The following is a 22962-nucleotide window of genomic DNA, read 5'->3' as shown; positions in this document are numbered from 1 at the left end:
CATGCTCCCAATTCTATTCCACATTTCTGAAGTAACTATAGCTTTCCATAATATTAGACCCCTTACGATGTTCTGGTAGGTAGGGATTTATAAGTAGGCTATTTAATCATCTTCCTCATTTTATATTTTCAAATGTTCACCTTCAGACCAACTATTTTCAGTATCAGGCAACCATAGGATTCTTACACTTGTTTATGTGCATGGGCACACACATTTACACATGTTATTATTGGCATGTATATACAAACTCAGAGATGTATAAAAGTGCAAATAGATAATAGGTTTTTAAAAATAAAAACAACATAATTTGATTCTTTCATCCCCCTTTTCCTCAATTTTTGGACTAAACCAACCACATCATGTATATTTTCATCATATATATATACATATATATATATATATATATAAGATGAAGAATATATATATATATATGTATTCTTTACACTTCATCTTTACACTTGATATTTCTGTGTTTCAGATTTCTTATACTTTTATGTTACAATAAAATTTCAAGACAAGAAATAGTAATGCATCATCATCAAAACCCATATATAATAGGACAAAAGTAAAGGTCCCCCCTCTTTGCCTTCATTCCTACTCACCCTCCAAAAATAACCAGAATAACCATCCCTTATGTAATCATCAGTGGTATTCATATCCTGTGTTTCCTCTGACTCACTTTTCACATTAGCCTTTAGCCTTATTAGCCTTTTTTCTATTTATCAAAAATGCTGAGCAAACTTCTGACTTGGAGAAGTTTGCACTTGTTTTCCCATCTGAACATTCTCTTTCCAGATACCTTGCTCCTTCATTTTATTCACATTTCTATTTAAACATTACCTCATCCTTGACCACCCTGTATAAAATACCCTTAGTTATTCATAACACTTTGATAAGATTTATTTTTTTCAAAGCATTATCACCACCTGACACTGACACACAAACACACATATGTATATGTGTGTGTGCATACATATGACCTTAATGGCTCAAAAAAATAAATGTGTTAGAGTTCTCTCATAATCTTAAAGTCCTGATGTTCAGAAGTCTGAAATGAGTCACAATGTACTAAAATCAAGGTGTTAGCAGGGCTGTGTTCGTTTCTGGAGTCTCTAGGGGGAAAAGCCACTTCCTTGCCTTTTCCAGCTTCTAGAGGCTGCCCAAAGTTTGTGGCTAGGCTCTCTTTCATATGGAAAGCTGATGGTCAGTCAAGTAATTCTCACACTGCATCACATGAACACTGACTGTTAGGCCTCTCTCTTCCACATTTGAAAGACCCTTGTGATCCCATTGGGTTAACCAGGATAATTTAGGATAATCTTTTTAAGGTCATCTGATTAACAAGTTTAATTACATTTGCAACCTTAATACCTCCTTTCCATGTTACATAATATATTCATAGATAGGCAGAATAACAGCCCTCAAAGAAAGATGTCTAGGTCCTAATCTCCAAAACTTGTGAAAAAAAATATATAGTTTGTGTATGTACTTATTTATTTATATATGTGTGTGTGTGTGTGTGTGTGTGTGTGTGTGTATATATGCACTGTTTGTATATTATATATGTTTAATATACTTATATATTTAATATATTTATATATTTAGCTTTGGTACATTGTATGTTTCTAGTAATTTATTCATATCCTTTAAGTTACCCAGTTTGTTGGTGTATACCTTTTCATATTAGTTTCTAATGATCCTTTTTATTTCTATGGCATCAATTATAATGTATTTTTTATCATTTCTGATTTTATTTATTTGAGTGTGCTTTTTTTCTTAATCTAAGGGTTTGTCAATTTTTTACTCTTTTAAAATAACCAACTTACCAATTTTTCCTATTGTTTTCTTATGTTATTTATTATTTCTGTTCTACCTTTTGTTATTTCCATCCTTCTTCTAACTTTGGTCTTAGTTTGTTCTTTTTCTAGCTCATTGACATGTGAAGTTAGATGGTTTATTTGAGGTCTTTCCTCCTTCTTTTAACTTGGGTGCTTATCACTATGAACGTCTCTCAATACTACTTTTGCTGCATTCCATAATTTTTGGTACATTGTGTTTTCGTTTTTGTTTGTTTTGAGGTATTTTCAATTTTTTGTTTGAATTCTTCTTTGACCCATTTTTATTTGAGGACGTGTTGTTTAATTTCACATATTTGTGAATTTTCCAATTTTCTTTCTGCTGTCGATTTCTAGCTTTATTCTATTGTGGGGGGAAAAGATACTCTATATGTTTTCAATCTTTAATTTGTTAAGGATTTTTATGACCTAACGTGTGATCTATCTTGGAAAAAGATATGTGTACACTTAACACAAATGTATATTTTGTTGTTGTTAGGTAGAATGTCCTATATATGTTGTTCAGGTTCATTTGGTTTATAGTATCATTCAAGTTCTCTATTTCTTTACTGATCTTCTATCCAGATGTTCTATCCATTATGTAAAATGAGGTATTAAAGGCTCCTACTATTACTGTATTGCCATATATTTTCCTGCTGTATTGTATATATTTCTGTTCTGTTTTGTCAATGTTTGCTTTATATATTTAGGCATTCTGATGTTGGAGATATCTATATCTATATCTATATCTATATCTATATCTATATCTATATCTATATCTATATCTAGATGTATTTATATATAATAATATATATATAAATACATATATAATAGTTATATCTTCCTGGTCATTTGACACCTTTATCATTATATAATGTCTTTTTGTGCTTCTTGTGACATTTTTTATTTAAGTTCTATTTTGCCTGACATCAGTGCAACCATTCCTGTTCTCCTTTGGTTACCAATTGCGTGAAATCGCTTCTTCCATCACCTCATTTTCAGCCTATATGTGTCCGTAAATCTAAAGTGAGTTTCTTGTAAACAGGGCAGAGTGGAGTCTTGTTTCTCTTTTTTATACATTCAGCCACTTTATGTCTTTTGTTTGGGGAGTTTAATCCATTTACATTTAAAGTAATTATTGATAGAAATGATTTACTATTGCTAAAGTATTGTTTTCTGTTAGTCTTATAAAAGTATACGTCAGAGATATTTAGGCTTTGGTTCCAGACCACCCCAATAAAGCAACAATCACAGTAAAGGGAGCCAAGTGATTTTTTTTTGTTTCTTAGTGCACACAAGTTAGGTTTACACTGCAATGTAGTTTAAGTGTGCAATAGCATTATGTCAAAAAAACACAACAATAATGTACATATCTTAACTAAAAAAATACTTTATTGCTAAAAAATGTTAACCAGAAATTTATAATCTTTTTGCTGGTGGAGGGTCTTGCCCCAAAGTTCATGGCTGTTGAAAGATCAGGGTGGTAGTTACTAAAGGTTGGGACAGCTATGGCAATTCCTTTTTTAAAAATGCTCATTTATTTATTTTGGGAGAGAGAGAGAGAGAAAGTGACTGAGAGAGAATGAGCAGGGGGAGGGGCAGGGAAAGAGGGGTGGTGGGGAGAGAGAATCCCAACCAGGCTCTGTGCCGACAGCCCCAGTAGGGTTCGAACTCACGAATTGTGGGATCATGACCTGAGCTGAAATCAAGAGTCAGATGCTTAACTGAGTGAGCCACCCAGGTGCCCCGTGCTGTGGCAACTTCTTAAAATAAGACACAGCAAAGTTTGCTACATTGATTGACTCTTCCTTTTGCATTTTCTCTGTAGCATGAAATGTTGTTTGATAGCATTTCACCCACAGTAGAACTTCTTTCAGAATCGGAGTTAATCCTCTCAAACCCTGTTCCTGCTTTATCAGCTAAGTTGATGTAATATTCTAAATTGTTCATTGTCATTTCAACAATCTTCATAGCATCTTCACCAGGAGTAGATTCCATCTAAAGAAACTAACTTTCTTTGTTTATCCACAAGAAGCAACTCCTCTTCCATTAAAGTTTGATCAGGAGATTACAACAATTCAGTGAAACCTTCAGGCTCCACTTCCAAGTCCAGTTCTCTTGCTATTTCTACTACATCTGCAATTAGTTTCTCCTGAAGTCTTAAACCCTCAAAGTCATCCAAGATGGTTGAAATCAACTTTATCTATACTCCTGCTAATATTGATATTTTGACTCCTTCCCATGAATCATGAGTATTTCTAATGGCATCAGAATGGTGAATCCTTTCCAGAGGTTTTCAATTAACTTTGTGTAGATCCATCAAAAGAATGACTATCTATGGCAGCTATAGCCTTATGAAATGTATTTGGTAAATAGTAAGACTTGAAAGTAGAAATTACTCCTTGATCCATGGGCTGCAGAATGGATGCTGTGTTAACAGGCTTGAAACAATGTTACAATAATAATATCAAAGGTCACTGATCACAGATCACCTTATTAAATATAGTAATAATGAAAAAAAGTTTGAAATATTGCAAGAATTATCCAAATGTGACACAGAAACATGAAGTGAGAAAATGCTGATGGAAAAATGATGCTAATAAACTTGCTTGCCACAAACCTTCCATTTGTAAAATGTACAACATCTGCAAAGCACAATGAAGTGAAAGCTCAATATAATGAGGTATGCCTATAGTTCTTTTATCTGTTTTTTTCAGTCTTGTCTTTCCTTGTGTTTTGTTATTTTTTAAAATTGATATGCTTTGATTCCTTTCTCTCTCTCTCTTTTTTAAAAGTTCATTTGTTTTGAGAGCATGCACAAGTGGGGGAGGGTCAAAGAGAAAGGGAAAGAGGGAGAATCTTCCACACTAGCAGTGCAGAACCCAACATGGGTCTCAAACCCAAGAACCGTGAGATTGTGGCCTGAGCTGAAATCGGGAGTAGGACACTTAATCGACTGAGCCACCCAGGTGCCCCTCTCTTTTTCTTTTGTGTAAATTCTATAGGAATTGTGTGTGTGTGTGTGTGTGTGTGTGTGTGTGTGTGTGTGTGGTTAAATTGGTGTTTACATAAAATATCTATAGTTATACCATTATGTTAAACTGATAACAACTTATGTTTAATAGCACACAAAAACTCAACATTTTAACTCCCTCACCTACTTTATGCTATTGTTGTCACATTTTGCATCTATTTATATTGTGTACCTTTTAAATATTTTAGTTACAGTTATTTAAAAATATTTTTGTCTCTTAATTTCTTTATTAGAATTATCAGTGAATTTATTCACCACTATTATAGTAATAATTATAGTAATACGGTGTTCTGCATTTGTTAATGTACATACCTTACAGTTTCATATTTTCTTATGCTATCCTGTTGCTGCTTCGCATAATTTAGTTTCAACTAAAAGAATTCTCTTGAGCATTTCTTGTAAGGGAGGTCTAGTCTTGATAAACTCCTTCAGTTTTTGTCTGGGAAAGTCTTTATCTCTCCTGCACTTTTGAAGGAGAGTTTTGCCAGGTATAGTATTCTTAGTTGGCAGGGTTTTTTTTTTTCTTTCTGCACTTTAAACATTTTGTCCCATTCCCACTGGCCTTCAAGGTCCTCATAAAATCTGATATTCATCTTTTTGGGGTTCCCTTGTATGTAACAAGTTGCTTTTCTCTTGATTCTTTAAAAATTCTCTCTTTATTTTTGACTTTTGACAACTCGATTATCATGTGTCTTGGTGTGAATTTCTTTGAAATTAACTTATTTGTGTTTTTTGGCCTTCCTAAATCTGGATGTTGTGTCCTTCCCCAGTTTGGGAAGTTTTTTATTATTTCTTTGAATAAGCTTTCTGGTCTTTTTTCTCTCTCTTCTCCTTCTGAGACTTTCATACATATATGTATATTGTTCTGCTAGATGGTGCCCTCTAAGTCTCTTAAGCTTTCTTTGCTCCTTTTCATTCTTTTCTATTTTTATTATTCAGACTGAATTGCTTCCAAAGACCTATCTTCAAGTTTGCTGATCCTTTCTTCTGCTTGATCTAGTCTTATACTGAATCCTTGTCATGAATATTTTAGTTTGGTTAGTGTATTCTTCAGCTTTATGATTTCTGTTTGACATTTTATTATAGTTTCTATCTCTAAGAATGTTGAAATTCTCACTTTGCTCATACATTGTTTTCTTGACCTCAGTGAGCATCTTCATGAGTCATTTGCATTCACTGTCAGTGTATGATCAAACTCTATTTCATTTTGGTCAGTTTCTGGAGATTTATCTTGCTCCTTTGTTTGGAACATTTTTGCTGGATTCTTCATTTTCATTGATTCTCTGTGTTGACTGTATATTAGACAAAGCAGTCATATCTCCTAGTCTTCACATACTGGCTTCACAAAGAGAAGACCCCCACTAATAAGCTCAGCCAGTTTCTGGGGTCCTCTACCAATTTTACCTTTGAGAAGCTGAGAACTGGGGATTTGTTCTTACATGCTTACACTGTGCTGAGCAGGGAAGAGGATCTATTGTGTCTACCAGTCCTTACTGCTATCTCTGTTCTCCCCCACAGTGGCTAGACTATTCTGGATCTATCAGAGCTCTAAGACTGGTAACACAGAAGCCAGTCCTCTAGAAAAAAAAAAAACCCTTGGCAAAAAATGGAATGCTGAATGTATAAGTCAATTTTCTTTCTCCCCTGGGAGAGGCTTGGGGCTAGGGATCTCATCCTGATCATATGGTGCTATGTCAGTGCAGGGACTCTGGTGAGAGGGTATCCTAAATTTCCCAAGCAGCTTCTGTGAATCTGGTTTCACATTCTCCATGTGTGCAGAAGCTGTTCAACTTGTTTCTGGATTTCTCACAAAGGGAATTTTTCTGTGAAAATCTACTTCACTATCTTGCTGATGTACCCCCTTATTGATTTTTGTTTATATGTTTGGGAGCTATGAAGTACATTATTTTTTAACTGTTTCTCCTCCTCACTCCTCCTTCTCCTCCTCCTCCTCCTCCTCATTCTTTCTTCTATTTAGAGAGAGCATAAGCAAGGGAGAGGGGCAGAGAGAGAGAGAGAGAGAGAGAGAGAGAGAGAGAGGATCTTAAGCAGGTATTATGCTCAGCGTGGAGCCCAACAGGGGGCTTGATCCCATGACCTTGGGATCATGACCTGAGCTCAAACCAAGAGTCAGATGCTCAACTGACTGAGCCAGCCAGGCACCCCTTAACTGTTTTACCTTCTAAGTAGATATATACCTATATTAATATATAGAAACCTCCTCTATCCCTGATAATGTTTCTTTAAGTATACTTTGGCTAATATTATTATGGCTAAGAGAGTTTTTATTTAGTAACTGTGCCTTCTCTCTCTTTACTATGATCAGAATTTCCTCATGATTTAGGGGCATCTTTTATAAAAATGGTACAGTTGGATATTGTTTTTAAAAAGCAAAACTAAAATATTTGTGTCCATTTACATGTATTGTATGTGTTGATATATTTGGAATGTTTATATTAGCTTATACCAATTTATCCTAATTTATATGCTCCTTTTAATGTTTTCTTATACTTTTTAATTGATATATTATCTTTTTCCATAACAATGCAAACCCAAAGGCATGTTCCCTATCCTTGGATGTGTCTCCTTATCCTCTATCATACTGATACTCTTTGGATCTTAAATCTAAAATTTTAATTTTTAGATATCATAACTATTTTTCCTCCTTTCCTATTTTTGTTCTTATTTTTCTAAATACAATAACAAAATTTACCATGTAAATTTATCCACCTTATTTTACAAATTCATGCATCATCTCCTGGTTCTGGTTCTCCTTTTATTTAAGGAAATCTTCCCAAATTTTTTTCTTTTTTCTTTTTTATAATGTTTATTTATTTTTGAAAGAGAGACAGAGTGAATGGGGGAGAGAGAGAGGCATAGAATCTGAAGCAGGCTTCAAGCTCTGAGCTGCCAGCACAGAACCTGATGTGGGGCTCAAACTCATGAACTCTGAGATCATGACCTGAGTTGAAGATGATGCTTAACTAACCCAGCCACCCAGGCACCTCTTTCCATACTGTTTCTAATGTGGGTCTGTATGTGCCAAATTTTTTGAAAACTTATATGCATAAGAACATATATCTTTATAGTTGATTGGCCATTTGGACAAATGTAAAATTCTAGGTTCAGTGTTCTTTTATTTCAGTACTTAAAAAAATATTATTCTTTGCATCTGTTTTGTGGTTTTGGGTTTTTTTTTATTTGTTTATTTGTTTTTATACCCACTCTTGCTATTTAAAAGCGATGTGCTATCTCTCCTGGAAGACTTCAAATTTTTCTTTACTGTTAATATTCTTAAATTTCAATCCACTGTGCCTAGTTTTCTCATATACATGCATGGGTTCTTCCTTATCACCCTTTTTGGATATTCTGTTGTCCCTTTCAACCTAAAGTTTTTCATCTTTGCTGAATATTGGTAAAGTTAAATTGTTTCTTTAAATATTCCTCCTCTCCTCTGTATTCCTTTTCCCTTTTAAGGCATTTATTATTTAGTAAAGTTCTTTATGAATGAGATCCTCAATTTGGTTTTCCAAATCATCCTTATTTTTATCTCAAATATTATTTTAAAGTATTATACTTTCCATATATCATCTTTTCCACTTATTCTTTTTGTTATTTTATTTTGCCTTCCTTTTGCTAATATTTTTCCTCATCCATTTTGTGTATTTATTATGCTTGCTTTAAACTCCTTTGACGTATCTTCTAAAAACATCTACTACTTATGTCTACATCCCAGGCATTTTTTTTTCTTTTCTTACTTTTGAAGAGCTTTATCTTCCTTACATTCTCACTATTTTGTCCTAAGGTCATATGTCTCTGGTTTTGATGGTTACCCTTTTTAAATTATTTTTTTCTTTTAATTTTATAATGTTCATTTATTCATTTTGAGAGAGAGAGAGAGACAGCATGAGCAGGGGAGGGGCAGAGAGAAGGGGGGTGGCAAAGAAAGAGGGAGAGAGAGCATATCAAGCAGGCTCCTTGCTGTCAGCACAGAGTCCAATATGGGGCTTGATCTTACAAACAGCGAGATGATGACGTGAGCCAAAATCAAGAGTCGACTGCTTAACCAACTGAGCCACCCAAGGGTCCTGGTGATTACCTCTTTTTGATAATGCAACAGCAGGGAGACTAAACAACAGACCCTTGCTGATGTCAACCCCAACAGCTCAAGAAGAAGGAAGGGAGATAAACCTTAGGGTGAAGAACAGTAGTCACTAGTAAACACATGTCACTTTACTTTTCCAAATTCCTCTGACAATGCTCTGTCAGTCTTCTAAGAAGAAACAGGTCTAGGAATTTTGAGGGAGATATCCACGGAAGAAATTACCCGAGATTAGTCAGGCTTACCTCCTTTGCTTAGCTCCTCTGTTGGTCAGGACTTTTGAGAGACCCTGATTTTACTGTGGGGGGCACTTACTACTGAGGTATGGTCAATAATTACCATTCCCTGCATTGAGGTGGAAGACATTGACTTCCAAGGCTGCCCTGGGTCATACAACTATATTGAATGCAGCCAAAAAAAATGTAATCGCTGTGTATTATATAATAGGTTGAGTAATTGCTGAGCAGGGAAACTAAGATCAAGACCAAGTCCAAAGTACAAAAGTGAAGTTGAAGATAAACTTGTGAAGATTTCAGAGCAGAGGCCTTTAGTTGCTAGGTGGTTTCTCTTAATTTCTTTTAAAGGAAAGTGACAGTAAATGATTAAGGAATTATGTCAAAGTCTGCCATTTTGAAACTCTAGTACATATTAAAACATTATACTTAAATGATTATATTAAAGACATAATTTATGACACTTTTTTTGAAGTTCACCTTTTAATAAAGCATTTTAAAATTTGTAAGCAATTAAAGGTAATCACATAATCAATGCCAAGATAGCACAAAAAGCTAGGGATTATGACAGTGAATACATAAAACTGACTGAAATGAATTGAGTAAGAAAGATGGAAATGCACGGAAATAAAAATGACAATCTGTAAGGCACCTGGGTGGCTCAGCTGGTTAAGCATCTGATTCTTGATTTCAGCTCAGGTTATGATCTCATGGTTTCTAGGATTGAGCCCCGAGTTAGTCTCTGCACTGACAGCACAGAGCCAGCTTGGAATTCTCTCTCTCCCTTTTGCTCTGCCTTTCTCTCACTTACATGTTTTCTCTCTCTCAAAATAAATAAATGAACTTAAAAAATATTTTAGGGGCACCTGAGTAGCTCAGTCAATTAAGTGGCTGACTCTTGATTTTGGCTCAGGTCATCTACTCATGGTTTGTGAGATTGAGCCCCACACTGGGCTCTGAGATGACAGCACAGAACCTGCTTGCTATTCTCTCTCTCCCCCTCTCTCTGCCTCTTCCCCACTCACATGCTCTCCCTCCCTCTCTCCCTCTCTCTCTCTTCCTCTCTCTCTCAAAATAAATAAATAAATTTAAAAAGTTTTTTAAATGACAAACTGTAAAAGCTGCAAGTGGAATTAACTGTAAGATGTTTATTTAGCCAAAGTGACTGCTAATGAGAATATAGTTGCTCACAACTAGTTAGTAATAGAAAAAAAGGAAATTTCAAAAAATTAAAAAGTCTCAGTATATTAAAATTATATAAAGCAATATTAAATAAAAGAAATATAGATTTAAAAAGACAAAGACCAGGGCACCTGGGTGGCTCTCAGTCAGTTAAGCATCCAACTTTGGCTCAGGTCATGATCTCATGGTCTGTGAGTTTGAGCCCCACATCGGGCTCTGTGCTGACAGCTCAGAGCCTGGAGCCAGCTTCAGATTCTTTGTCTCCCTCTCTCTCTGACCCTCCCTCATTCATGCTCTCTCTCTGTCTCAAAAATAAATAAACATGAAAAAAATTTTAAAAAAATAAAAATAAGACACAGACCTTTTTTTTTTTTTAAAGCAGAAGGTTGATACTTAATACTGCTTAAATCTTTAGGTATGGGATGCACTGCCCAATTTATGCATCAGACAAGTGCTTTATAATTTTTCAGTCTATAATATACATCTTTCTAACTCAGTTATAGTATATCTTATAGAGCTTGTAGGCAGGGTCTTGGCAGTCAACACTATTCCTATTCTTCTCCCACTGCCAAGAACAATTAATATAAACAGAGAGTGTGAATGGAGCAAAGTTTGAGAAACAGGTCTTGTATTCATAAATAGAGAAAAAGGATAAATCAATAAAGGGATTCCAAATTTCATATATGTTTGGTGTACTGACAAACGTTCACAAACATTTCCATGAATTCAGGAACATAATTTCCTTTCAAACTGAGAGTACTTCTATGAAATAAGTTAAAAGTTATATTGTTCTTGTATGTATGAGGCAACTGAAGTTCAGTGTAACATTTCCATCTTTATTAGGTTATTAAGTGGGAAAAGGGGCATCTGGATCTAGACTTTGTCATTGCAAAGTAGATTTTGTTTTCTTGCATCACATGCACACCAAGTCCATGGATAGTTTTCTTCTTTTGCCAACAAGAAAACAGTGCAAAGAGAAAGAGGTATAAGGAAAAAGAAGGGGGAAAATATGAGATATAGAATCCAGATATGAAATAAAATGAGGTGAAGAGAGAAAGAATGTATCTGAAGCCTAATTTTTCTGAAACACATCAGTATATTGTCCTCGAATCCTAATTGGAAATAGTGTATTAAATTTATAATATTTACATTCAATTCTAAATTAAATTAAAACTTATGGAAGTTGAGAGCTAACAACAAAGACATTCACAAAGCATCCTAACTAGAAATTCTTTTGCACAGCATGAAGATGAGAGAAAAATAAATTTATTTCACTAAAGCAAATAGCATAATAATTTTACATTATAAATATTTTTGAATTAAGATTAATTTAAAAGCTGTATACCTTGACCTTAAAAGGCAGGAAAAACATTAGATGTAGTTTTCAAGAGATAACTAAAAACAAAAAAAATCAAATAATAATTTGTAGATTTCAACCATGAAAATTTTGGTTTTCAGTAAAACATGCTAAGAGTGCCTTATATCACCGTATTAACATGGAAAATAAACAAGTTTTGAAACATAGGAAATCTAAGAATAAAAATGAAAACATTGAAGGATTAAATTTCAACAAAGATTTAATGAGTGTATACAATCACCCTATTTTCCAATTTTCCACCCCTCCCCTCACCATCCCACCACCTACCTTCTCTGGATCTCTTTATAAGAATCTCCCCCTAACTTTTAGGTGACTGTGGTTAAACTAAACTCTTCTTTCTTATTCTTCAGATTAAAAGGACTAATTTTTCTAAAAGAGTTTTAGCTTTGAAGGTACTGTGACCTTACCTCAAAGCCATAAGAATGAGAAATTAACCTTAACCATTTTCTTCTAAGTATCATCTCCCATCCAGAGTCTGACTGCTTTTGTTTGCCCTCCCCTGTGTTCCTCCAGGTGATTTTGTTTTCCCCTTTGACTTTATAATTGTTATTTGTTGGAGGATTAGTTTAGTGGGAATTTACTGAGGTCTTTTAGAAATGGAAATGGTTATACATATTTAAAAATCACCCTGGCTGCAGTGTGAAAAGAATAACAACGAGGAATGAGAAATACTGCTTAGAAAAGGTGGTAATCTGGGTGAAAGATGATGGTCATTTAAGTAGAAATATAAAGTGAAGTATGTTGAAAAGAGATATTTATAAGGTTACGTTTTTAGCTTTGGAATATTGATTGGAGGTAATCAATAAGAGAGTAGCTCTGGCCTGGGCAGCAGGTTGAATGTGATGATCCAGGAAAAGGAGGTGAAAAATGAGGAAGAAGACAGTGAGATCTGTGCATAACAATGAAGAGCCTGAATGGAGTTCAAATGTAGGCACTTTGGAAAAGCCATCTAAAATTCAGCAAGAGCAGTCTTGGCTCAAGATATAGATTTGGTAATCATCAGCATCTAGGTGGTAATAAAAACAATGGCAATTGTGGAGCTTTCCTAGAAAGAGTATGTGGAGTTAAAAAAAAAAAAAAAAAAAGAGAGAGCCTGAAACAAAACCCTGAAAAAACAAATTGAAAAGTGAGAATAATATAGCCTGCTAAGGATACTTGAGAAGTGATGCAAAAAATAAGATTTGATTTATGCAAATGTAAACAACTCTCACTTTGTAGTGGAAAGGACAGGAATATTTTTAAAAAGGGTATGAGATTTTTTAATGGAATTGATGAAGTTTTGGGGTGATGTTGGGTGGGGTGGTCTGGAGCCCAGAGACAAGAAAGAATTCTTGAAGACATCTTTGGTGCAAAAAGGTCATTTTATTAAAACATGGGAAAAGGCCCTGTGGGCAAGAAGAGCTGTGCTGGGGTAGTGACAGGTAACTCATTGTATACCCTCAGTTTGGGAGGGGGTTAGGGGTAAAGTAAGTCTCTAAGATATTTTGGAAGCAAGGTTTCCAGGACCTTGAGGGGCTAGGTGTTGCTAGGAAAATGCCATTTATTACCTTTTAATAAAACATCAATCATGAGACCCTTCAGATGTATATCAGGGGGTCGTAAGTTTGGAGTATGATTGCCAGCACATACCTTGGGACAGTAGAGATACAGGAAGTAGACTTACAAGATACTCAAGGTTGAGATAATGTTAAACTAAGATTCTCTTTTGCCCCTACCAAAGTGTCATCCTTGAAGCAGCTGAGATCCTAGAGGGAGGTCATTCTGAGGGTTTCAAGGACTTGTCATTGGGTAATAGGCAGTAAGGGAATTTAATTTTTTCATTTTTCTTAGTTTTCCACATTACTGTGGCAAGCACTTAAACTCCTTTCCTTTGTTTTTGGGTAGCCAGAAGTGTCCGAGGAATATCACACGCATTCCACCTGGGGGAGAGTGGTTATGTTAGCCTATGTTTTGCCCTCAGCTTGCCGCAGCGTCCCTCATCAGAATAAACTTGAAAATGGATTATATAGCTATTCCCTAGTAAATCTGCAAAGGACCTCCAGACAAAACTCTCTCTTGAGCCCCAAACCTGCCAGATGTGTCTGCTTGATGTATGTTTATTTTTAGGTATCTCAAACTTGATTTGTGACTTCATTGTTTTTAACCCCAAAACCTCTCTTTTTCTCATCCCAAATAGCAATAATAGTTATTTTCTCATAACTATTGCTCATAGCATACAGTTATCCAAACTAGAAACCTAGAAAACAAGATCAGAAAACTCATTTTCTATTATTCCCACATCTTATTGAGTCTCCTCTTAAACTCCAAAGTGTCTGTGATTTTTTGTTTCCTTCTTTCCAACTCATCTTTATTTTCTGAAATCAGCTTTCAAATAAATTTGTCATAAGTCCATCTTTCACAGGGATATCAGAATTGGCCCTCTAAAATTTGATCTCCTTATGTTACATTTAAAAATACAATTTCATCTCCCAGTGTCTGCGTATTTCTTTTTTTTTTTTTTTTTTTAATTTTTTTTTTCAACGTTTATTTATTTTTGGGACAGAGAGAGACACAGCATGAACGGGGGAGGGGCAGAGAGAGAGGGAGACACAGAATCGGAAACAGGCTCCAGGCTCTGAGCCATCAGCCCAGAGCCCGACGCGGGGCTCGAACTCACGGACCGCGAGATCGTGACCTGGCTGAAGTCAGACGCTTAACCGACTGCGCCACCCAGGCGCCCCAATGTCTGCGTATTTCTAATGTTCCACCTAACAGATATTCTTTTTGTTTTTCAAATGATCTGTGTTCTTCCACTGCTCAGATTTTTCATGTTTCCTTTTTTGTTTTAAAAGTGTTTCTTCTTCAATTTCTAAGTTACTATTATCTCTTTTAAAAAAAATTAATGTTTGTTTATTTTTGAGAAAGGGAGAGAGCATGAGCAGGGGAGGGGCAGAAAGAGAGGGAGACACAGAATCTGAAGCAGACTCCAGACTCTGAGCTGTCAGCACAGAGCTCAATGCGGGGCTTATACCCATGAACTGCGAGATCATCACCTGAGCTGAAGTCCTACATTTAACTGACTGAACGACCCAGGCACCCCAGTTTCTATTATCTCTTAAAGACTTAGTTCACATGTCACCACACCTATAGAAACTTTAACCATTATAGACAGAATTAATCATCTTTTCTATGTATTCATAACATTATAAATTTATAGTACTCATTACATTATTATGCTGGAATTATTTATTGTTTTTGCCCCAGGAAATTACTAGTTCATTTGGGACATTTATTTCATCTAGTTTTTTCTGCCCTTCTTACTCTGCACCTGTCTCAACTCCAAGATGTAGCAGAGTAATTGCTGTATTGGAGTTGCTCAATAAATGCTGAGTAAATGAATTGAGGTTCAGATGAGTTAGCAGAGTTAATCTTGGCTGTACTTGTAACCAATTGGAAACTTGGAACTGTCTTCACGCTTCAGTTCCAGAACTCTTGCCAAAAAGCTAAAAGACTGACTTGCCATGATTGCAGGTAAATATCAATTTGATCTCTTATCTGCATGCCAGTTGTCTCTTTCTATCTGTGATACTTTAAACTCTATTTGATAATTGTGAACATTTATATCTTTATTTTGAAATCTTTCAATCTTAAATTCTCTACCTAATGGCACAGGTGTTTACATGTTTTTCACTCAAGATTTCAGCTTTCTTATTCCTTTTGATTTTTTTTTTTAAGTTCTAAGAAAATCATCGTGTCATTCTTTCTCTGAACCTCAGTTCTGTGTTAGGAATAGGGTTAAAAATGCCCATCTTATAGGGTTATAGATTAAAAGAAAACCCAATTTGGGGCAGCTGGGTGGCTCAGTCAGTTAAATGTCCAATTTTGGCTCAGGTCATCATCTCACCATTCATGAGTTCAAGACCTGTATCAAGCTCTGTGCAAACAGCTCAAAGCCTGGAGCCTGCTTCGGATTTTGTGTCTCCCTGTCTCTCTGCCCCTCCCCTGCTTATGCTCTCTCGCTCGCTCTCGCTCTCACTCTGTCAAAAATAAACATTAAAAAAAAATTTTAAAGCTCATTTATAAATCTATCTATATTAATTCATTTCATATCCTTCTAAAATCCCAGCTCGTTGGAGAGATTCTATGATGTCTATGTATTTCCATCTATTACCTTTTTCTTATTTGTAAAAGGAATTTAGAATTATACTGTGAGATTTTTACTTTTTTAGGTCCCTCTCTTATCTTGAGCTAATTTTCCTTTTAAGATTGGAGACATGGACTATACAAAAGTTTTCTCTGAACTTTTAGAAATTCCTTCTTCTACAGGACAGAGTTTGTATTTAGTTATACTTACATATGCTTTAATGATATGTTCCATTACTTTTCTGAAATTTTCTTCTTTGATTTCACAAATGAGAGCTTGATGAGAGTTCACTTTTGTATTTCTTAAATAGTCAATAAATCATATTGTCAATATACTCATTATTGATTCTGCAATGCCTATAATAGTGCATGGCATAAAACTGTATTTAGCTAAGTGATCATAAATCCTGTTTTGGTCTAAATGAACTTAAACCTAAAAACTGGTTGATGGTAGTTCACAATGGTAATAAAAACACACTTGTGAGTGCTTTCTGTGTGGCTAGCACTTTCTGCAAGTCAAAAATTTTATGTATGTTTTTTCAATTAATCCTCATTGTTTATTATAATAAACATGTTGTAATAATTGCCATCTAAGAACTGAGGAAACCAAGAAATGAGAGGTTTCACTACATGTTGACTATGTACCAGATTTATAATCTGAATTGGAGGAATAATAATTTTTTCAACAACCCAAAAACATTTATTGAGTATTTGCTCATTATGTGTCAGGCATCTGAGTTTGATGGAGAGCCTGATGACATTTTTTCTATTTATTCATTAGAAGAGAGGTCTAACTTGAAGCCTTCCAGTTCTTCATAGCAGGCTAAGAATAATAAGGCAGAAGCCACCTCTTCCTCCCTCCAATTTTAATAAATAGTCTAAGAGGTATTAAAAGCAACTCATAACTGTGTTAGAAAACAAGAGATATATTCTGTAAATCAGAAACCATGAGGGTTTTCTGAAAGATAATTAGTAAAAAGAATTAGAAAGAAATCCTAGTCTAAGACTTGTGCAGGAGAAGAAAACTGAAAAGCATGGAAGTGGCTCCAAGGGTGCTTCAAGCCACAACACACTGGTGAGAGGTCCCAGGGAAAACTGACAGGTGGTTAGTTAGGGTATCCCACTCAATACATGAAAACATACATCTTTCTTTGTTTAACATGTCTCCCTTCATCATCAACATACCCCCACTTAGTAGGTTGCACATTTTAACTTTGGGTAATACGGACCTTTTAACAATATCGCATCTTCCAGTCTGCTAGCACAGATGTCCCATTTATTTGATCTTTGATTTCTTTAGCAATGTTTTGTAGTTGTCAGTGTACAAGGCTTTCACCATCTTTGTTGAAGTGTATTCTTAAATATTTTATTACTTTAATGCTATCATAAATGGTATTCTTTTCTCAATTTTCTCTTCAGATTAATTATTTTCAGTGTATAGAAACATACCTGATTTTTGAGTGTTAATTTTTTATCCTGTATCTTTGTTGTACTTGCTTATTAGTGCTAATAGTTTTTTGTGTGTAGAATCTTTATAGATTCTTACATATAAGATCATGTCATCTGTGAGCAAATAGTAGTAACAGTATAAATTACATAAATTATAAATAAGTAGGAAGTATAATTATAAATAAATAATATAGTAAAAATATGATTTTACTTCTTCTCCAGTTTATATGCCTTTAATTTTTTTTTTTCTTGTCTGATTGGTCTGGCTAGACTTTCCAGTATGCCATTGGATAGTAGTGGCTAGAGTTGGCATTCTTGCCTTGTACCTAATCTCAGAGGAAAAGTTTTCAATATTTCCCCATTGAGTCTGTTAGATATGGGCTTTTTATATACAGCCTTCATTCTGTTGAGTTAGTTTGCTTCTATTCCTAGTTTGTTGAGTGCTTTTATCATAAGAGTGTTGAATTTTGTGAAATGCTTTTTCTGTATCTATTGAGATGATTGTGGTTTTATTCTTCATTTTGTTAATGTGATGTATTACATTGATTGATTTTCATATGTTGAGTCAGACTTGCATTCTAATTGTAAATTCCACTTGTTTATGATGTATGTGCTGTTGGACACTGTTTACTAGTATTTTGTTGAGAATTTTTATATCAATATTCTTCAGGGATATTGGTCTGTAGTTTTCTTTCCTTGTGATGTCTTTGTCTGACATTGATATCAGGTAATGTGGCCTCATTTAATGAATTTGTGCCCTCTTCAATTCTTTGGAAGAATCTGAGAAGGATTACCATTAATTCTTTAAATGTTTGGTAGAATTCTCCAGTGAAACTGTCCTGGGCTCTCTATGTTGGGAGGTTTTTAATTACAGCTTCAGTCTCATCACTAGATATAGGTCTGTTAAAGATTTTTTTATTTCTTCATTATTCAATACTGGTAACTTGTTTCTCTAATAACTTATCCATTTCTTCTAGGCTACCCAATTTGTTGGCAGATAACAGTTCATAGCAGTGTCTTATAATTTATTTTATTCCTGTGATACTATTTGTAATGTCTTCTCTTTAATTTCTAATTTTAGTTATTTGAGCCTCCTCTTTTTTTTTCAGTTAATCTAAGAGTTTGTCAATTTTGGTGATTTCTTCAGAATCCAACTCGTAGTTCCATTGATGTTTTTCTATTCCTTTTTTCATTTATCTTTCCTCTAATCCTGATTATTTACTTATTTTTGATAATTTTGGGCTTACTTCTTTTTCTAGACCGTTGAGGTATAAGTATAGGTTGTTGATTTGAGATCTTTCTGTTTTTTTAATGTTATCTTTTATCACTATATACTTATATTTTAGCAGTGCTTTTACTACATCCCATATGTTTTGGTATGTTGTGTTTTCATTTTCATTTGTCTCCAGATTTTTTCTAAATTCTCTAGTGATTTCTTCTTTGATCTTTTGGTGATGTTGTTTAATTTCTACATATTTATGGATTTTCCTGGTTTCCTTCTGCTATTATTTTTTAATGTCACTCCATGCAGTCAGTGAGAATACATTGTATGATTTCAATTTTATTAAATTTGTTAAGACTGCTTCATTACCTAACATATGGTCTGTCTTGAAAAATGTTTCATGTACACTTGAGGAGAGTGTATATTCTGACAGATGGAGTGTTCTATAAATGTCTGGGTGCAATTGAGTCTAATTGGCTTATGGTGTTGTTCACGTCTTCTGTTTCCCTGTTGGTTTTTGTCTGGTTGTACTATTGAAAGTGGGGTATTGAATCTCTTATTCTTAATATGTTTCTGTTTCTACTATTAGTTCTGTCAGTGTTTATGTATTTGAGTGCCCTACTGTTAGATACATATTTATAATTGTTATATCTTCCTGATGATTGACCCTTTTCTCATTATATTGTCCTTCTTTGTCTCTTGCAATACTTTTTGGCTTAAAGACTATTTTGTCTGCCAAAAGTATGGTCATCCCTGTTTTCTTTAGGTTTTGTTTGCATAAAATATTGTTTCTCACCTGTGGGGGTAACTATAACCAAAAAATCATAGACTGGGTGGCTTAAATAATAATAACTTATTTCTCCTAGTTTTGGAGGTTGGGAAATCCGAGACTGAGGTATTAGCAGATTAGGTTACTGGAGATGGCTTTTTCCTGATTCACAGATGGCTGTTTTCTCATTGTGTCTTCATATCATGGAAAAAGGGCATGAGAGTCCCCCTGGGGTCTCTTTTTTAAGGACAGTAATCCTATTCATGGGGGCTCTGCCCTTATGACATAATAACCTCCCAAAGGCCACACTTCTTTATACCATCACTTTGGAGATTAGATTTTCAATATGAATTTTCAAGGGACAGAAACATCCAGGTTATTACAGACCCTTTCATTTTTAGCCTTTTGGTATCCTGGATTGAAAGTGAATCTCTTATAGACAGTATATGGTTGAATCTTATTTTTTAAATAAATTCAGACAATCTATGTCTTTTAATTGATGCACTTAATCAAGTTACATTTAAAGTAATTGTGGATAGAAAAGAACTATTGCCATTTTGTCAATTGTTTTTCTTCCTTTCTTAAATTTTTTGTTCTCATTTCCTCTCTTGCTGATTTTCTTTCTTTCTTTCTTTTTCTTTCTTTCTTTCTTTCTTTCTTTCTTTCTTTCTTTCTTTCTTTGTAATGGCATGTTTTGATTCTCTTCTCATTTCCCTTTATGTATATTCTATAGACATGTTCTTTGTGGGTACCATTGCAATTACATAAAACAAGTTAAAGTTATAACCATCTATTTTATTTTTTTAAATTCTTTTTTACATTTACTTATTTTTGAGAGACAGTGAGGCAGAGCATGAGCAGAGGAAGGACAGAGAGGGAAGAAGACACAGAATCTGAAGCAGGCTCCAGGCTCTGAGCAATCATTCAGGACAGAGCCCACTGTGGGCTTGAGCCATGAGATCGTGACCTGAGCCAAAGTTGGACACTTAACCAACTGAGCCACCCAGGCACCCCATTTTTAAATTTTTTTTTAATGTTTATTCATTTTCGAGAGACAGAGACAGAGCATGAATGGGGCAGGGGCAGGGAGAGAGGGAGACAGAATCCAAAGCAGGCTCCAGGCTCTGAGCTATCAGCGCAGAGCCTGATGCAGGGCTCAAACTTGCAGATGGCAAGATCATGACCTGAGCTGAAGTTGGTCGCTTAACCGACTGAGTCACCCAGTTCTCTATTTTAAACTGAGAACAACTGAACTTCAACTGTATATGAAAATTATACTTTTATGTATTTGCCTCCATCCCACTTTGTTGTTAATGACACAATTATCCTTTTTATATTGCATGTCCATTAACATAAATTTACATTGACTCTTTATGCTTTTAAAAATCTAAATTAGATTTATAAGTGATTTACTCACCTACATTACAATAATACAGGAATTTATATTTCCTTTACTAGGGAATTTTTCATTTGATATCGTTTTGTGTTGCTATTCATCACCCATTCACTTCAACTTGTAGAACCTTCAGTGTTTCTTGTAGGGCAGATCCAGTGTGATGAATTCCCTCAGCTTTGACTTATCTGGGTAAGTCTTGATTTCTCCTTGCTCTTAAAGGACAATTTCGCCAGATATAGTATTCTTGGTGGCAGTCTTTTACTTTCAATATTTTGAATATTATATTATATTCCTTTCTAGCCTGAAAGGTTGTTTTGCTGAAAAATCTGACAATAATCTAATGGAAATTGCCTTGTGTGTGATGAGTTACTTTTCTCCTATTGCTTTCAAGATTTTCTTTTTGTCTGTGACTTTTGACAATTTGATTGTGATGTGTCTTGGTGTAGGTCTCATTATATTTTATCCTAGATGAACTTCTTTAAATTCCTAAAATTTCTTCACTCAGATTAGGAAAATTTGGGTCCATTGTCGTCAAATAATTTTTCTGCCTCTTTCTCTTTCTTCTTCTGGCATTCTCATAATGCATATACTGTTCTGCTTCATGATGGTGTACCATAGGTCTTTTATATTCTTCATTTTTATTAATTTTTTTCCCCTTGGGTCAGTCTTTGAATTTATTGATTCTTTTCTGTTTAATTTTGAATCTCTCTAGTGAAGTTTCCATTCAGGCAATATCTTCTTCAGTTCCAGAACTTCTCTTAGGTTCTTCTTCCTAGTTTCTATTTCTTCATTAATAATTTCACTTTGCTTACGCATTGTTTTTCTGATTTCATTTAGAGGTATATTTATTCTGTATTTTAATCCATTGAATATCCCTTTGATGGTAAATTTGAATTCATTTTCTGGCAATTCATATATCTCCATTTCTTTAGGGACAATTTCTGGAGATTTAATTTCTTCTTTTAAATGTGTTGTGGTCCCCTGTTTCTTTATATGTCTTATTATTTCTTGTTGGAATTTTGGCATTTGAAGAATCAGCCAATTCTCTGTGGTTTTGTACAGGGATAAGTTTCACTACTTAGCCAGACTAGAGATTCTCTAGACCTCTCAACTTTTTTCTGGGTGTGTTTCCTCCCCGGGCTATTTGAAGAAGTTTGCTAGTGCCTACTTAGAAGTTCTTCCTGGTGTCTGAGATACTGCAGCCTCCCTGTGTTAGTAAACTACAGTACTGGTTCTCCACCTAGTGTCTATCCATGGTACTACACGATTCTGGTGCATGGTTTATTGTCTTTGTTCCCAGAGCCTCAAATCTGGCCATCTACTCTTGTCAGTACTTGGATACAAACTGGTCCCTCATGCAGCCCCCTTACAAGTCAGAACATTGGATATAAGTTCTACTGCTTTAGGTCCCCATAGAGAATATAGGAGTTGGGGGTTTTGTCCCAGTTGGCAAGAAAGTTGACAGTGTCAGATTTTCCTACTGGGCTTGCATGGTTGGCTTCACACTCTCTAGGATGCAAAAATGTTTTAAGTGGTTTCTGGATTTCTCATAGAGGTATTTGTTCAGTTGTTGTTGTTAAATCTATGTATCCATGGGGGAAGGTGGGTTGGGGGCTCCTATTCTGTCATCTTGCTGACATCATTCCCATCTACATTTCTTAATTTCTGATGTCAGTAACATGATTATTTTTGGGAAATGATTAGAACCTGAAAATTTTAATTTCTCTTTTATAATGTAAATACAGTAAATAATTCTACAAGAATTCCTAATTGGCATTCCTTGAAGAAAATATTCATACAATTTTTTTCTAATCCTGCTGGACAAATTTAATATCTTTGTCCTGTGAGTCTTGTTGTTCCCTTCACCAATTTAGTAAAATTGATTTTGATATCATTCCACCTTTTGTGTTTCACTCTTGGATGACTTCCTATATCTTATAGAAGAACGCTTAATTATTTCTAATAAGTGGTAACATTTACAACTTTTCTCAAGTCTTTTCAACTTCATCAAAATTCCATATGCAGAATGAAAGTACACACATCTTTCCAGCCATGGAACGGCTGTATTGGGCCTTTTATCTCTTTTTCCAAGCATGACCTCATGCAAGACACATACTAGGTTATAGTTAGACAAAAGATCAACACAGTTTCATTGAGCAAAACCCTCAAGGATGTGAGGGAGTGAGTGATAGGGACATAACTATGGGGAAGAGTTTTCCTTGTAGGAATAAAAGCAAGAA

General features: G+C 34.8%; 1 protein-coding gene across 3 annotated transcripts in view; it reads left to right on the top strand.

Moving 5' to 3' along the window:
* Positions 1–22962, top strand: part of LOC112867300 (solute carrier organic anion transporter family member 1B3) — a 75969-nt gene that overhangs the window by 8430 nt on the left and 44577 nt on the right. Inside the window, exon 1 of one of the 3 annotated variants that reach the window (XM_086713950.1) lies at positions 20781–20911. The exons of the other annotated variants lie outside the window; for them this stretch is intronic. The gene's annotated coding sequence lies outside the window, so the exon portion shown is untranslated. Of the gene's footprint in view, positions 1–20780; positions 20912–22962 lie in introns of those variants that run through there. 3 annotated transcript variants of the gene reach the window in all.

This window comes from Puma concolor, chromosome B4 (genome assembly GCF_028749965.1).
Source record: "Puma concolor isolate L17-30 chromosome B4, mPumCon1.1.hap2, whole genome shotgun sequence".
Taxonomy (NCBI): domain Eukaryota; kingdom Metazoa; phylum Chordata; class Mammalia; order Carnivora; family Felidae; genus Puma; species Puma concolor.
The sequence above is the reverse complement of the archived record's forward strand: the minus strand, read 5'-3'. Positions and strand labels throughout refer to the sequence as shown.